The sequence below is a fragment of the Mirounga angustirostris genome, unplaced genomic scaffold (assembly GCF_029215605.1).
Source record: "Mirounga angustirostris isolate CCGP_5_RB_7025 unplaced genomic scaffold, mMirAng1.0.hap1 SCAF_374, whole genome shotgun sequence".
NCBI lineage: Eukaryota > Metazoa > Chordata > Mammalia > Carnivora > Phocidae > Mirounga > Mirounga angustirostris.
In genome coordinates this window covers 1-17,500 of record NW_026992082.1, presented here as the reverse complement: position 1 = coordinate 17,500, position 17,500 = coordinate 1, and the positions used below count along the sequence as shown (strand labels likewise).

Here is a 17,500-nt window from a genome sequence, read left to right as displayed (position 1 = left end):
GAGGAAGGGCGGCCGCCCGCGCGCTCGCACGCACGCGGGAGCCCCCACGCGCCGGACGCCGGCCAGGCCCGGCGGGACCCTCCCCCGACTCGGAGGGGGGAGGCGCAGGCCGCGGTAGGCAAAGAGCGGCGCTCGGCCCCCACCGCGGGGCCGGCAGAGTCAGACCCCTCGCAGAGAGGAAGTTCTGCCCAACACGCAACGGTAGTCACCCCGCACCGGTGGCCACTACGCGCAGAGGAGGGGCGGCGGCTGGGGGGTTCCGGTACCCCAAGGCACCCTCTCGGATCGCTAGAGAAGGCTTTCTCACCGAGGGCGCATCGCCCCCACCCAAATCGTGCCCCCCCGCCCGTCCGGGCCCCGCGGAACGGCGTTCCGAAGGCCTGACAGCCAAGGGCTCCGGGGGGCGGGCGGTGGATTCGCGCGGTAAGGAACAGGCACCACAAGGCAATCCTGAGCGCTCGCGGCCGGGACCCCGGGAGGAGACCGCCCTTCGCCACGCCACGCACGCCATGCTCGCGTCCCCGACCAACCGGGAGTTTTGCGCCTCCGGCGAGGCAACGACGAGCAGAGACAAAGCACGGCATGCCAGGCAAAAAAGGCGGCAGCCCCTCGGCTGGCCAAGCGCCAGAGCGCGGGCTCGGCCCGCCGCAACCGGCTCACACACGCCCCACCAAGTCCAGTCCCCACAACACCACCAGCACAGCTTGCGGCGGGGGATGACGAGGCACCCGCGTCCCACGGGGGGGGCGGGGTGGGCCTCCCTTACCGACTCCACCACCCGCTCCTCGGACACGCCACCGACAGCGGTGGCCCGACGGAGGGGGCTCGCTGGGAACGGGAAACGACGCTACCGACTCGGCCTCAGGCACCTGAGACGACCTGGAGCGCTCCAGGGGCACCACGGAGGGCCACGCGCACAACGCGCTCAGCACGCCCAAGCGCGTGAGCAGCGCGGCGCCGGGACGGCCCTCCCCGTGGCGGGGAGGACCGCGCACCACACGAAGCCAGGGAAGGCAAGCGAGAGTGTCCGCTGCGTCGGGGGACCCCGGGCCCGCGAGCGCCGTCAGGCAGAACACGGGAAGGCGGGGTCGGGCCGGAGCCTGCACACACCCCCCCCGCACCCCCCACCTCACCGCCACGGCGGGCAGAGGCGAAGGAGCGAGGGGCCCGCGGGCAGAACGAGAAGAGCGGTCCCATTCGCCATGAACGTCCGTCCCTCGTCTGGCGCGGCTTAGGCCCGGCCCGGGAGAGCGCGAGAGCACCACATCGATCTGGCAAAACACAAGCGCCGAGAGGAGCCCGAGGAGGGGAGAAGCCGGTGAGGACAGCAACCCGAGGGGGAGCCTGTTTTGTTTTGTTTTTTTTCGGCCTCACCGGCACCCCCTCGAAAACCCCAGGGCAGGAACAGCCGGACAACCCGAGAGAGAGGAACGCCTGACACGCGGCACGGAGCCTTGCGGGACGGGAGGTTGTCACGACCACAGCCGGGTGCCCACAGAGTGGAGGACACAGGGTAAAGGACCCACGCGCCACCTGCCCACAACCGCCCTCGGGTGCTGGAGACCGGAGGCGGCACCAACGGCCTGGGCCACCTGGAGGCACAGGAGCCGGCGCACAGGCCCACGCGGACGGCTCAGGCCAGCGACGGCAGAGCCGGGCTTGGCATCCCTGTCAAGCCCGGAGCCCCGCCACACGCCCAGAAGCCCACCTCCCTTAAGGAGAGGATCGCCCAAACATAACGTGCCAGCACCTACCTGGCGGCAAAAAGGGCTCATTTCGGGCGAGAAAATAGCCGCGCCGCCTGGCGTGGCCTAGCCACAGGTCACCGGGATCTCCTGGGACCGTGTCCCGGCCACGGGCCCCAAGCACTAATCCATCGCCCCCGTCTCCCCCCGGAGCCCCCCCCGCGCCCCCCCCCCCCCCCCGGGCCATCTGGTCGACCCCCGGAACGTGGTGGCAGCCGGCAGCGAGTAGGGACTTGGCGGGAGGTGGAGCGGCCCGGATAGGCCCGCCCCCGGGTCCGCCTTTCGTCCCCAAATCGGGACTTTAGAAATTCTCACCAAGTTCTGTGGAGGCCCCTGCGGACGCCCTCCTCCCCGGGCCTCAGGACCGCCCCATGCCGGTCCCCGACTCCCGGCCGGGACTGAGGAAAGGGGGCGATGCCGCGGAGGCGTCCCCCCGAAGGCCGGACCTCAACGGGAACCGCAGCCGGGCCCCTGGGGCCCTCGCGGCCCGGCCCGGCCCGGCCCGACCCGGTCGGGTCCCCACCTCCGCAGCGGGCCTCGGAAAACTTGTTAAGAATATCGGGTCCGGGGCGCCTGGGTGGCTCAGTTGGTTAAGCGACTGCCTTCGGCTCGGGTCATGATCCTGGAGTCCCGGGATCGAGTCCCGCATCGGGCTCCCTGCTCGGCGGGGAGTCTGCTTCTCCCTCTGACCCTCCTCCCTCTCATGCTCTCTGTCTCTCATTCTCTCTCTCTCAAATAAATAAATAAATAAATAAAAACCTTAAAAAAAAAAAAAAATATCGGGTCCGATGACCGGGACCCCACGCGTGCCCGCGGCGGGGCCCGTCGCGCCATCCATGGGCTTCCCCGCAAGGCTCAGGCCGGTCCCCAACCGCCCGAGCGTGACACGGAAGGCCCAACGGCCGACCGGAGCCACGGGCCGGATGGCGTCCGGGCGCCCGACGCAGCCTCTCCCATTCCCGCGGGCGGAGGAGGGGGCACCGGCGGGTGCTGGTCGACCCGTCCAGGCGGCCACCCTAGCGTGGCTCTCCGGGAGCGAGGCGGCGGCGCCACCACCAGCCCACAAACCTGGAGGCTCAATCTCCCGCGAGCGGAGGTCGCGCCGGTGGCCCGGAGACAGCGGGCCGATCTCGCTAGCGTCGCCGGCCTCCCGGTACTCCGCCTCGGGAACCGCGGCCAAATACAATCCCTTGCCGACATCGCTGACACTCCGGCGGGGACACGCTATCTAAAAGCGGCCGCCAGGTGGCACCCGACAACCGGCGCGAACAACAACGAGGCAGATCCGGATCGCGGGCCCGCGAAGGCGCACAGCCCGGCCGCCCGGCCGCCCGATCTCGTGGGGCACGGGCCTCCCACAGCGGCACACCTGCGGCGCCCGGGCTTCCGGGAGGACTTAAGACACATTTCGGCGGGCAAGGACCGTAAAACCGAGACCAAGCGAGTACTCCGACAACCACCACGGATGAACCTTCTCTCTTCTATCATTTTAAGGGGAGGAGGAGGTCTCTCTGAAGCATACGAAGAAAGCTCAGGACAGGAAGGGGGGGGGGGGATTGACACACACCCCCAGAAAGGTGCACATCAAATCCGTCTCTGCACGTACGCGATAACGTCCAAGGCCAACAAGCGGGGCGGGGCGTGCGGGGGCGGGGGGCGGGGCGCGCGGTGCGTGCGGGGGCGGGGGCGGGGCGGGGCGGTGCGTGCGGGGGCGGGGGGCGGGGCGGGGCGGGGCGTGCGGGGGCGGGGGGCGGGGCGGGGGCAGGCGCGGAATGGGGAGGAAGGGAGTTAAAATAGTCCTTCACTCAAGAAATCCAGTTCCGCAGAATAGAGAGCCCAGAAATGGACCCTCAACTCTATGGTCAACTCATCTTTGACAAAGCAGGAAAGAATGTCCAATGGAACAAAGACAGTCTCTTCAACAAATGGTGTTGGGAAAATTGGATAGCCACATGCAGAAGAATGAAACTGGACCATTTCCTTACACCACACACAAAAATAGACTCCAAATGGTTGAAAGACCTCAATGTGAGACAGGAGTCCATCCAAATCCTAAAGGAGAACACAGGCAGCAACCTCTTTGACCTCAGCCAAAGCAACTTCTTCCTAGAAACATCGCCAAAGGCAAGGGAAGCAAAGGCAAAAATGAACTATTGGGACTTCATCAAGATAAAAAGCTTTTGCAAAGCAAAGGAAACAGTCCACAAAACCAAAAGACAACCGACAGAATGGGAGAAGATATTTGCAAATGACATATCAGATAAAGGGCTCGTATCCAAAATCTATAAAGAACTCATCCAACTCAACACCCAAAGAACAAAGAATCCAATCAAGAAATGGGCAGAAGACATGAACAGACATTTTTCCAAAGAAGACATCCAAATGGCCAACAGACACATGAAAAAGTGCTCAATATCGCTCAGCATCAGGGAAATCCAAATCAAAACCTCAATGAGGGCGCCTGGGTGGCTCAGTTGGTTAAGCGACCGCCTTCGGCTCGGGTCATGATCCTGGAGTCCCAGGATCGAGTCCCGCATCGGGCTCCCTGCTCAGCGGGGAGTCTGCTTCTCCCTCTGATCCTCCTGACCCTCCCCCCTCTCATGCTCTCTTTCTGTCTCTCTCTCTCTCTCAAATAAATAAATAAAATCTTAAAAAAAAAAAAAAAAACCTCAATGAGATACCACCTCACACCAGTCAGAATGGCTAAAAGTAACAAGTCAGGAAATGACAGATGTTGGCGGGGATGCGGAGAAAGGGGAACCCTCCTACACTGTTGGTGGGAATGCAAGCTGGTGCAGCCACTCTGGAAAACTGTATGGAGATTCCTCAAAAAGTTGAAACTAGAGCTGCCGTATGATCCAGCAATTGCACTACTGGGTATTTACCCCAAAGATACAAAAATAGGGATCCGAAGGGGTACGTGCACCCCGATGTTTATAGCAGCAATATCCACGATAGCCAAACTGTGGAAAGAGCCAAGATGTCCATCGACAGATGAATGGATAAAGAAGATGTGGTATATATATACATACAATGGAATATCATGCAACCATCAAAAGGAATGAGATCTTGCCATTGGCAACGACGTGGATGGAACTGGAGGGTATTATGTTGAGTGAAATAAGTCAAACAGAGAAAGACATGTATCCTATGATCTCACGGATAGGAGGAATTCTTAATCGCAGGAAACAAGCTGAGGGTTGCTGGAGTGGGGGGTGGGGTGGGAGGGATGGGGTGACTGGGTGATAGACACTGGGGAGGGTAGGTGCTCTGGCAAGCGCTGTGAATTGTGCAAGACTGTTGAATCTCAGATCTGTACCTCTGAAACAAATAATGCAATCTATGTTAAGAAAAAAAAAAAAAGAGGGCGCCTGGGTGGCTCAGTTGGTTAAGCGACTGCCTTCGGCTCAGGTCATGATCCCGGAGTCCCGGGATCGAGTCCCGCATCGGGCTCCCTGCTCGGCAGGAAGCCTGCTTCTCCCTCTCCCACTCCCCCTGCTTGTGTTCCCTCTCTCGCTGTGTCTCCCTCTGTCAAATAAATCAATAAAATCGTAAAAATATATATCTTTAAAGAAATCCAGTTCCGGGACATCCGTGCCGTCCAACACTAGTACGGGGTGGGCGGGGGAGGTGCTCTAGAAGAGTTAAATATTGATGATGATGATGATGATGATGGAGAAGAAGAAGAAGGAGGAGGAGGAGGAGGAGGAGGAGGAGGAGGAGAACTGTTCCATGCTATTAAGGGTAAAACAAAAACAAGGCGTAGAACTTCCTCTGGCTCGTAAAGGGGGAAAAAAAAAATGGTTTGGGTTTTGTTTTTTGTTTTTTCTTTCTTCCTGTTTCAACTAAGCGCATTTCAGGGCACCTGACTGGCTCCGGTCGGAGGAGGCCCACGCGACTGCGACTCTTGATCTGCAGGGGTCGTGAGTTCCAGCACCATGCTGGATGATCACTCAAAAAGCTTTCAAAAACAAACACGCAAACAACCGACACCGAGCAGCATTAACCATCAAAGATACACACCTGTGACGAATACGACGTCAGAGGAAACCACGAGCAGCAGTAGCAGAGGATAGGACACTAGAGGGCAACAGAGCCCCATCCATAGGTGCTAGGGGCACTTGAACGCTTTCTGTGTCCACTAGGGACCTCGAAAAAACTTCACTCCCCTATCCAGGGAGGAGAGGGGAGAAGCAACCTCCAGCAAGAATTCCTTTGATTATCTTAATCGCAGGAAACAAACTGAGTGTTGTTGGAGTGGGGGGTGGGGTGGGAGGGATGGGGTGACTGGGTGATGGACACTGGGGAGGGTGTGTGCTCTGGTAAGCGCTGTGAATTGTGCAAGACTGTTGAATCTCAGATCTGTACCTCTGAAACAAATAATAATGCAATCTATGTTAAGAAAAAAAAAAGAAGAAGAAGAAGAAGGAGGAGGAGGAGGAGGAGGAGGAGGAGGAGGAGGTAGCAGGAGGGGAAGAATGAAGCGGGGGGAAATCAGAGGGGTAGACGAACCATGAGAGACGATGGACTCTGAACAACAAACTGAGGGTTCTAGAGGGGAGGGGGGTGGGAGGATGGGTTAGCCTGGTGGTGGGTATTGAGGAGGGCCCATTCTGCATGGAGCAGTGGGTGTTGTGCACAAACAATGAATCATGGAACACTTCATCTAAAACTAATGATGTAATGTATGGGGATTAACATAAGAATAAAATAAAAGAAAAAAAAAAGAATTCCTTTGATTAAAGGTAACTCTTACTACATTGAACTTCACCATTTCGGGGCACCTGGGGGGTGGCTCAGTCGTTAAGCGTCCGCCTTCGGCTCAGGTGACGAGCCCAGGGCCCTGGGATCGAGCCCCACATCGGGCTCCCTGCTCCGCGGGAGGCCTGCTTCTCCCTCTCCCACTCCCCCTGCCTGTGTTCTCTCTCTCGCTGTCTCTCTCTGTCAAATAAATAAATAAAATCTTTAAAAAGTAAATAAATAAATAAATAAATAAATAAATAAATAAATAAATAAATAAATAAATAAATAAAATAAACTTCACCATTTCAACATGGACCTTTAATGGTTTCCTTCCCAACCAAGCCTTTCTCCTTGCCTCCTCCTTACCCGCGTGAATCCCTGATCCCACTTCACAACATCCCCCCCCCCACACACACACACCAGGCTGAAAACTGTTCTCTCTAAACCATAAATCCTGAGCATCAGGAAAGTACACGAGGAAACACAGACGAGAGAGAGAGAGAGAGAGAGAGAGAGAGAGAGAGAGAGAGACCAAGCAAATAATGTGGCTCTGAAGGCTGGACATCGATCGAGTTGAGAGAAAGGACCAGACATCACAAACTCGAAAAGAAGGTTTTCCTTTAAAGCTGATCTCTTCCTGAGTTGGCTAAACTACGTTCTTTACTGGTACGGCCTCCACTCAAGAGTGCGACGATCAAAAGAAGGTTTCGCAGTAAACACTTCACGGGTGCATCTATTAAAAAAAAAAAAGAAAAGAAAAGAAAAAAAAGGGCGCCTGGGTGGCTCAGTTGGTTAAGCGACTGCCTTCGGCTCAGGTCATGATCCCGGAGTCCCGGGATCGAGTCCCGCATCGGGCTCCCTGCTCGGCAGGGAGTCTGCTTCTCCCTCTGACCCTTCCCCCCTCTCATGTGCTCTCTGTCTCTCTCATTCTCTCTGTCTCAAATAAATAAATAAAATCTTTAAAAAAAAAAGTTCACGGGTGCAGGCTTCACATTGGTTTTTCAAGTACACGTATTTCAGGGCACCTGGCTGGCTCGGTCGGAGGAGGCCCACGCGACCGCGACTCTTGATCGGCGGGCGTCGTGAGTTCCAGCACCGCACTGGATGGGTGTACAGATTACATACACAAGCAGACAGGCAAAAGGAATTAGAATCGCTATGGTGATTTCGAAGAAAACAAAACAAAACTCAGGAAACAAAGTCGTCCTCTCCGGGCCCGTTTCATGCTTATGTATAGAGGCGATAGAGACCCTGTGATGTTGGCAGACAAAAGAGACAGGTCGGTGGATGGAACGCCACAGATACCCAAACAGATAGGCCCAAGCCCGACAGAAGTTTGACAAATGCGCAAAGGCCATTGGAAGGAGGAAAGACGGCCCACCTCCCCACGAAATCAGAGGGCAGGCATCAGACATCCACAGACCCAACACGCAGGCAAGCAGGCAGACAAAGAAACAAGAAAGCTGGGGCGCCTGGCTGGCTCAATCCGTGAACCGTCCGCCTGCCTTCGGCTCAGGCCCTGAGCTCAGGGTCCGGGGATCCAGCCCCACATCGGGCTCCCTGCTCGGCGGAGACTCTGCTTCTCTCTCTCTCAATCTCTCTCTCTCTCTCTCTCTCTCCCTCCCTCCCCCCTCCCTCCCCCCCACCCCTCCTCTCAAATAAATAAAAGTCTTTTAAAAAGAATAATTTAAAAAAAAAAAAAAAGGAAGAAAAGAACGTCACTCACTCCCCTTCCGGCATAGGGAGGACATCTTCGGGGGGGGGCGGGGGATGGGGGGGATGCCTCTCGGGAGAAAAGGGGGAGATTCAGCGAGTCAGCGCACCCTCCTTGCACCTGTGTGTGTGTGGGGGGGGGTGGTGGTTTGTGTGTTTCCTTGCCGCTGCTCGTTTTTTACAAGTGTATATAGAGTTCAAAACAGTATGCTGGTTTCCTTTATATCTAAGTCTTATCTCGGGTTTGGGTTCTGATGGGAGGAGGGAGGGCCACCTTTTCTTCCGACATGGTGGAGAAGGAGAAGAGGGATGCAGGCCTGTGCATATTCTTTTCCGTCGTGGGGTGAGCAGAGGACTCGGATTCAGCTCTTGCTGGATGGGATCTAATTTCTCTGTAAACAATCAGGCAAGATATCAGGCGAACAGAGGGCGAGCAAAGGTTAGCAGAACATGGACAAGATTGGCTATGGGTGCTGGAGTTTCCAAAGCAAGGATTTCATCAGAGGCACGTGAATGTCAAAGATTTCCAGGGACCATGTTCATGGATGACTTGGGGTATAGGTCATTTCAAAGTTACGGTGCTACCACCCGGTCACTTGAGCATACTGTCTCCAGCTCACGGCTGCAGATGCGATATGGGGCTCCTCCAGGGATGGAATTGTGCCAGAGAAAGGGAGACAGCAGCCTGTAATTGAGCCTAAGGTGTGTCTGAGAGAGTGACTCTCTAAAGTGCCTTGAGGCAGAAGGAGACCAGCTAGATTTGTCTTTGCTAGGTATTTGTGGCAATGGGGTCGGTGTGGCTGGTGGGTGTTGTCTGTTTATTTTCTAGATTCAGAGAAAGAACTCTTCAAGTGGAAGTATTTGCACAAGGGGTCTGGCAGGATGGGAGGGTGCAGGGGTCGGTCCATTTAACAAGATAACAGGAGGATCAGGCCTTTTAAGAACTAGGCAAAGAGAGGAGTTTAGCTTTGGTCATCACAGCACCTGGCACCTCAGCAGAAACAACAGAAGGTTCCCAGGATGAATTGAGTTGCAGGAGTCAGCGTGAGCAGACCCCACCACCCTCAGCCCTTATCCCTCAGCGCCCCCCCCCCCGCCCCCCAGGCACACACACCCGGGCAGGCAGCGGCTATAGTCCACTCCGAGCTCCAGATCTGGGTCCCGCCCCCCCACCCCCACCCCCACCCCCACCCCCACAGGGCTCCCCTGTCCTCTTCTCAGCCAGAGATGTATATGGGAGGGTGGTCCCAGAACAAATCTCCCCTCATCCACGGAAACCTTGCCAACACTTCGACCACTTTGCCTGAGCTACCAACTCATCTGTACCCGTGCGTGATTTTTTCCCTATGGACCAGGGGCCTAGTTACCAACTTAGGATGGACAGCCCCCCCCCCCCCCCCCAGCCTACTGTTCCAATTCGACCAGAGGACTTCAGTTGGGGGGGGATGGGGGGGCTGGGGCTGGGGCTGGGGCGGCTGATGGGACGTTCAGGGTGATCCATTCTAATGGGCCTCATTCAATCGCTTCATTCAAATGCAGAAAGCTTTCTGTTAAAGTCAGAGCCTGGAGCTTCCCTCCATTCAATGGCTTTCCTCAACTCCCCCTAACCCTTAGGCTGCAGCTTGCAAACTTCGGAGAGAGATGAGGGAGGGAGGGAGGGAGGGACGGAAGGGAGGGAGGGAGGGAGGGAGGGAGGGAGGGAGGGAGGGAGGGAAGGGAGGGAGGGAGGAGGGGAAGGGGAAAGAGGGTGTCTGAAGAGCTCACCTCATCTGGGGGCAAAAAGAGTCCCCTCCTTTTCCTAACCCACGAAACTCCAGTAAACCCTTTGGGAATCATGAATGTGGGGGATGATGTCTTACTATACTGCCTTCCAGGGATGGGTGTGCAGGTAGGAGGGTGTGGCATGGTGTGGCTGGCTGAGTCTGAGGAGGACCTTGAACACATGATGGTGGTATCTTAGCGGTCAGAGGCCAAACACAAGCATGGAGTGATAAGGGCTAAGGGCTAAGGGCTAAGGGAGGCCTGACAGGGACCGTTCTAACTCATCCACCGAGTTATGGGCCCAGCAAGCACACTCCTCTAAATCAACATTAACAGTTTATTGATTGTTGGGGCACCTGGGTGGCTCAGTCATTAAGCATGTGCCTTCGGCTCAGGTCATGATCCCAGGGTCCTGGGATCGAGCTCCGCATCGGGCTCCCTGCTCCGCGGGAAGCCCGCTTCTCCCTCTCCCACTCCCCCTGCTTGTGTTCCCTCTCTCGCTGTGTCTCTCTCTGTCAAATAAATAAATAAATACAATCTTAAAAAAAAAAAAAAAAAACAGTTTATTGATTATCCATCGACCTGTCCTCCCTCTCCCACCTGCTTCCCAAGGGAAATCCTCGGTCTCATTCCACGTAGTCACTGGCTGTTTTCGCACACCACCTTCCTGTCCAGTAAGAGGAGGAAGGAAGATGGACAAACAGGAACCAGCCCCACAGATGGCACCTCTGCACAGAGGGGTGAGTGTGAGTCTCATTGGGCCAACTGTGACTCTGAGCCATGATCCCAGGGTTGTTTAAAATATGGAACAGAAGGAGCACCTGGGTGGCTCAGTCAGAACAGCACATGACTCTTGATCTCAGTCAGGGTCCTGAGTTCAAGCCCTACACTGGGACTACAGATGATGAAAAATGAATGAATGAATGAATGAATGAATGAATGAATGAATGAATGAATTTTTAAAAATAAAGTATGTAATGTTTATCTCTTTAAAAAAAAAAAATGGAATGGAGGGGCGCCTGGGTGGCTGCCGGTTGAGCATCTGCCTTCAGCTCAGGTCATAATCTCAGGGTGCTGGGATCGAGCCCCACCCCTCTGGGGCTCCCTGCTCAATGGGGAGTCTTCTCCCTCTCCCTCTGCCCCTCCACCCACCCATGCGTGCAAGCTCTCTGTCTCTCTGTCTCTCTGTCTCTCTGTCTCTCTGTCTCTCTCTCTCTCTGTGTGTTTCTCTCTCTGTCTCTGTCTCTCTCTGTGTGTCTCTCTCTCTGAAATAAATAAATAAAAACAAACAATCAAACTTCAAAAAGGAAAAGGGCAGGGACATTTATGATTATTCATGGCGAAAGTTGGAGCACGTATATTCAGGAAACATATGTACCATAGATTCCCATGTTTACTTCGGGGTGGAGACCTGACATCTGAATGAGGCAAAACTGAGTCCCTGATGTCAGGAGGTTATCTGAGGACAAGGAGAAGAGGCTGTGGGCATGCTCTGAGAGCTGGTACAACCTGGATGGGGTCTTAGGCTCCTTTTCTCAGGTAAGGAATCAGGACCTCGCTTCTTCATAGGCTGCAGCCATTATCAGTTGACCTTGAGTCCAGACTTCTGCAGAGACAGCCAGTATTTGGTAGCAGGGCCTGAAAAGACACAATAGCTGACTAGGGGGAAACAGTTCCCTGAAAAACCAGCTTTAAGCTTTCTGCTAGCATCAACCTCATTAACCTTATGGGGCACGGTTTCAATCCCCACCCCCACCCCCACCCCCACCCCCACCAAGTGAGGATCATTCCTCAGTCTTAGGGAATTGGGATGATGATGGCTGTGGCTATTCTTTCATCTCCTCAGGGGAGGTAGGTTTTGGGTAAACGACAGTTTCTGTAAATCTTAGCTGTAACATGGCTATGTTCAGGGCTAAACAGAAGTTTTTAACCTACAGGTTAAAAGGGAATAAAAATAACAGGGAGTCAGACATGCTACATTTTTCCCTGTTAAAATTTCCCCTTGTCCATCCTGCATTCCATTTCTATGACACATGGGCAGAGGTCTGCCTTCTTTATTTAACTGCTTCAAGCTGAATTAGGGTGCAGTAGAGGCTTTGGAATGGAAGGATCTGAGACACTGCAGGTCGCAATTTTTGGTCCCTTGTGCTAATGGAGGGGGTCTCAGAGATAGTTCCTTATCTGAGAACTTGGTTATTTTTCTACATGGTTTGGGACTACATGACACCATTGATTTTATCCCCAAGTGTAGTCTAAGGAATAGTAACAGTAGAGTCAAACCCAATTCTCTCATTCTCTCTCAAATTGATCTGATATCGGTGGGTATCCAAGAATACAGATCAGTAAATTAGTCTGAGCCCCTCCCCTGGGGGGGGGGCGGTAGGTTGTGGTGGTGAAGGGCTTCTGGTAGCCAAGTAGCTTAGTGTTTGATTTTATTTACATGGGTTCTTTTTTATTTTTTTTTTTCTTTAAAGATTTCTATTAAGTAATCTCTACACTCAATGTGGGGCTCGAACTCACAACCCCGAGATCTAGAGTCGTATGTTCTACCAGCTGAGCCAGCCAGGTGCCCCTATTTATATGGGTTCTTATTTTCCAAAGAGGAGTTAATACAGGTGCAGCAAGGTGGAATTAAGGATCATAGACTCTGCCTCATTCAGCAAGTGATCTTGTAGTTAATAAGAGGCATTTCTATGGAAACAAAAGGAAAACATGGTTAATGGTTGGAACAAGGGATACACCTGGTGTCTAAGTCCAGAGGGCTGCCAGTGAGAAGGTCTCTAGATGTCAGGCTTGAAGCATCCTCCAATAGAGTGGGAGTGGGCAGGGGCAATCTGACTAATTTTTCTGGCGTATAGTTCAAATGTCTCATTTTGAGTGACTCATAGAGCAACAGGCACAAAGATTGTCTATATATGAGTTATTGTGGTCATTTCCCTGAAATTTATTTCAAGTTGTCCAGCTTTCATTTGCCAGACTTCAGGAAAAAGGACAGTTTTAGTTCTTAATGATTGTAAGATAAGAGAATGGGAGAATGTTCTGAAACAAATAATGCAATATATGTTAAGGGGAAAAAAAGAAGAAGAAGAAGAAGGAGGAGGAGGAGGAGGAGGAGGAGGAGAAAAGGAGGAGGAGAAAAGAAGAAGGAGAAGAAAAGAAGAAGACGAAAAGAAGAAGAAAAGAAGAAGGAGAAGAAAAGAAGAAGAAGAAAAGAAGAAGAAGAAGAAGAAGAAGAAGAAGGAGAGAAGAAGAAGAAGAAGAAAAGAAGAAGAAGAAGAAGAAGAAGAAGGAGAGAAGAAGAAGAAGAAGGAGAGAAGAAGAAGAAGAAGAAGAAGAAGAAGAAGAAGAAGAAGAAGAAGAAGGAGAGAAGAAGAAGAAGAAGAAGAAGAAGAAGAAGAAGAAGAAGAAGAAGAAGAAGAAGAAGAAGGAGAAGGAGAGAAGGAGAAGAAGAAGAAGAAGAAGAAGAAGAAGAAGAAGAAGAAGAAGAAGAAGAAGAAGAAGAAGAAGGAGAAGAAGAAGAAGAAGGAGAAAAGAAGAAGAAGAAGAAGAAGAGGAGGAGGAGGAGGAAGAAGGAGGAGGAGGAGGAGGAGGTAGCGGGAGGGGACGAATGAAGCGGGGGGAAATCGGAGGGGCGGACGAACCATGAGAGACGATGGACTCTGAACAACAAACTGAGGGTTCTAGAGGGGAGGGGGGTGGGAGGATGGGTTAGCCTGGTGGTGGGTATTGAGGAGGGCCCATTCTGCATGGAGCACTGGGTGTTATGCACAAACAATGAATCATGGAATACTTCATCTAAAACTAATGATGTAATGTATGGGGATTAACCTAAGAATAAAAAAATAAATTAATTAAAAAAAAGAGAGAGAATGGGAGAATGTTGGAAACCTTAGTTTGAAGAGTCACAGTCAGATACTCAAGGAAACCAGAAGGATCCAGGATCCAGTCCAGTTTTATAGGCAAACAATAAACGTTCAAAGATAATTAATCTAACACTCACAAAAGTGTGTTATTGAAATGTAATCTTTCTCTCTAAAGTCACCTTCATTCCTGTCAAAGATAGCCAAAAGAAGATTAATTTGTTTGTAAAACAAGTCCAGTTTTAACAAACTTGGCCCAATCATCTACGTAGGGACAGCAAGAATAGCAATTGACCATATATGGGGTCTTTCTTCTCTTTTCTTTTTCCTTTCCTTCTTTTAAATCTGCTTTGATGGAGCTTTTTACAAGGAATTTTAGATTGATCCTTTAACTGCCTTTTTAAAGCCGAGAACCAAGCCAAATATTGGCCATCAGATTCGCCTGCAAGACTTGTAGATTTGCGGAGGGGTAGACGAACCAGGAGAGACGATGGACTCTGAAAAACAAACTGAGGGTTCTAGAGGGGAGGGGGGTGGGAGGATGGGTTAGCCTGGTGGTGGGTATTGAGGAGGGCGCATTCTGCATGGAGCACTGGGTGTTGTGCACAAACAATGAATCATGGAACACTACATCTAAAACTAATGATGTGATGTACGGGGATTAACATAAGAATAAAAAAAATTACAAAAAAAAAAAAGACTTGTAGATTTGGGTGAATTCCTCTCTTCTTTGAGGGCCTCCAAATTTCCTGAAGTTCCTGCATCTGCCAGGAGGTGGTACTCTTCACTCACCTGGTAAGGTTGAGGGGACCTCTCTAAGCAAGGTTATCAGGCCAACATTTCTAAGGGGCTTTACTGGCTCCATAAAGTCAATCTGACTTTCTTAAAGCAGTCTCACCATATCTGAGTCTACGCATGTGTCTCTTCGAGATGACAGTCCAGGGGCACCTGGCTGGCTCAGTCGGTAGAGAGCACGACTCTTGATCTCAGGGTTGTGAGTTCGAGCCCCACGTTCAGTGTAGAGATTATTTAAAAAATAAAATCTCGGAGGAGCGCCTGGGTGGCTCAGTCGTCAAGCGTCTGTCGGCCTTCGGCTCAGGTCATGATCCCAGGGTCTTGGGATCGAGCCCCACATCGGGCTCTCTGCTTGGCCGGGAGCCTGCTTCTCCCTCTCCCGCTCCCCCTGCTTGTGTTCCCTCTCTCGCTGTGTCTCTCTCTGTCAAATAAATAAATACAATCTTAAGAAAGAAAAAAAGAGTACACTAACAATCCAAGAAAACCTTGTCATTTTAACATAGAAAACCCAAATCTCAATCTTATACCAGTGTGCTTTTCTTCTTCTTTTTTTTATTCTTATGTTAATCCCCTACATTACATCATTAGTTTTAGATGTGGTGTTCCATGATTCATTGTTTGTGCACAACACCCAGTGCTCCATGCAGAATGGGCCCTCCTCAATACCCACCACCAGGCTAACCCATCCTCCCACCCCCCTCCCCTCTAGAACCCTCAGTTTGTTGTTCAGAGTCCATCGTCTCTCATGGTTCGTCCGCCCCTCCGATTTCCCCCGCTTCATTCGTCCCCTCCCGCTACCTTCTTCTATTTTTTTTTTCTTCTTCACATAGATTGCGTTATTTGTTTCAGAGGTACAGATCTGAGATTCAACAGTCTTGCACAATTCACAGCGCTTGCCAGAGCACCTACCCTCCCCAGTGTCTATCAGCCAGTCACCCCATCCCTCCCACCCCACCCCCCACTCCAGCAACCCTCAGCTTGTTTCCTGCGATTAAGAATTCCTCCTATCCGTGAGATCATAGGATACATGTCTTTCTCTGTTTGACTTATTTCGCTCAACATAATACCCTCCAGTTCCACCAGTGTGCTTTTCAAACTGCCTTCTCCCAAGCTCAGTCAGTCCTGACCATGCATAAAATTCCTTTTCAAAAATTCTCCTTCACAAACCCCTTCCACAATTTCCTTTTTCATTCAGACTCGGTCTTAAAGTTTTCTTTCTTTAAGTACCCAGTCCCGTTTCAGTACACCATTACTTCCTTTTCCCTCAACAAAAAAAATGTTTTCTCATTTCTTGTACCTCTTTTACACGTCTCCTACCTTCCCACACACGGAGTTGTTTTTGTTATCATTTTGTAGCAGTCCCAATTCCATGTGGCAGAATTTTAATTCTTAGAAATCTCAGTCTCTGGTGAAACGTTAGTAGTAACCAATGGCGCACTCTCTATTACACCAGAATTCTTTAGATTGGCAAATGTATGAATATATTTCATAAATTTTATTTATTTGACAGAGAGAGACACAGCGAGAGAGGGAACACAAGCAGGGGAAGGGACAGAGGGAAAAGAAGGTTCCCCAATGAACAGGGAGCCCAATGCGGGGCTCGATCCCAGGACCCTGGGATCATGACCTGAGCCGAAGGCAGACGCTGAACGACTGAGCCACCCAGGCACCCAAACGTGGTTGGTTGGTTGGTTGGTTTTTATAAAGGTGATGGAGAGGTATATTTTGATAACCACAAATACAGGCTCACTGTTGTGACGGGAGCGTGGCACATTCCACTGCCCACCCAACGGCTTGTAACGCAGGGAGAACCGAATCCAAGTGCTTTTATGACAAAGAAAAGAAAGAAAAGGAAAGAAAGAAAGAAAGAAAGAAAGAAAGAAAGAAAGAAAGAAAAAGGGAAAGAAAGAAAGAAAGAAAGAAAGAAAGAAAGAAAGAAAGAAAGAAAGAAAGAAAGAAACGCAAAGTTGATTATTTGTATTATGTGTGACATTGATAGCTCCAAAACCACGTCTTTTTAAAATAAACCAACAACCTTGAATTGGCTTTAACGCCAAAGAAGTTGCACCTGCGTCCACTAAAAAGTCAATCGATTGTTTTCCCCCATCAGACTCCTTGGGGAAAGTCTGAAGCGGGCGGTCTAAGATCAGCGGAGCCCTCGGGCCCCTTCCTGCTAGTTTGGGAGGTGCTCCAATTTAAACCTCATAAGGAGGTGGCCCAAGGGCTTGGGCCCAAGGGCAAGGGCTTTTGCTCCTTGATAAGGGGGTGGGGAGGAGGAGGAGGAGGAGGAGGAGAAAGGGGAGCCCATGGCACCCGGGGGGGGGGGGGCGGGGGGGGCGGGGGTAGGGAAGGGCGGCTGAGACGGCGGCAGGGGAGTAGAGCACTCCAGGCACACACACCAGTGGTGCAGAAACGGGGCAGGGGAGGCGGCAAGGGAGCCATTGGTAAGGCCCAGGGCACATATACATTTACAGTTTTGGACGAACCTTTTCTTTTTTTTCTTCTCCGCCTCCGCCTCCGCCTCCGCCTCCGCCTCCGCCTCCGCCTCCGCCTCCGCCTCCGCCTCCGCCTCCGCCTCCGCCTCCGCCTCCGCCTCCGCCTCCGCCTCCGCCTCCGCCCCTTTCTTCATCTCCTTCTGCTTAATAGGCTTTGTCTGTGGTGGCTTTTCAGCCCTCCGGAAGCCAGTGGGTTGGGCATCGGTTCTGGTGCCTGTACTTGGGGAGGAGGAGGAGTGGATTTCAGATTTCTAGCATCGGCCTGTCTTCCTCCTCTTCTTCATTATTTTGACTGTTGGGAAGTGGGGGTAAGGTCAGGTGTGTTAAATTTTTGTCTATCTCTGGGCCGTCCCTTGGGTCCCTTACCTTGAGGCATCTTTATTGTGGA

At 52.3% G+C, this 17,500-nt stretch overlaps 1 long non-coding RNA gene across 3 annotated transcripts in view; it reads right to left on the bottom strand.

Annotated features, from left to right (window-relative positions):
* LOC135363492 (uncharacterized) overlaps positions 1-15,241 on the bottom strand; it is a 25,618-nt gene extending 10,377 nt beyond the window's left edge. The window contains exons 1-4 of one of the 3 annotated variants that reach the window (XR_010409178.1): positions 14,721-15,241; positions 11,341-11,600; positions 8,476-8,593; positions 5,798-7,739 (exon numbers count right to left, since the gene is read on the bottom strand). This is a non-coding gene — a long non-coding RNA (uncharacterized LOC135363492). Of the gene's footprint in view, positions 1-5,797; positions 7,740-8,475; positions 8,594-11,340; positions 11,601-14,720 lie in introns of those variants that run through there. The other 2 variants (XR_010409176.1, XR_010409177.1) reach the window with 2 other exon arrangements.
* Between the last annotated feature and the right edge of the window lie 2,259 nt (positions 15,242-17,500).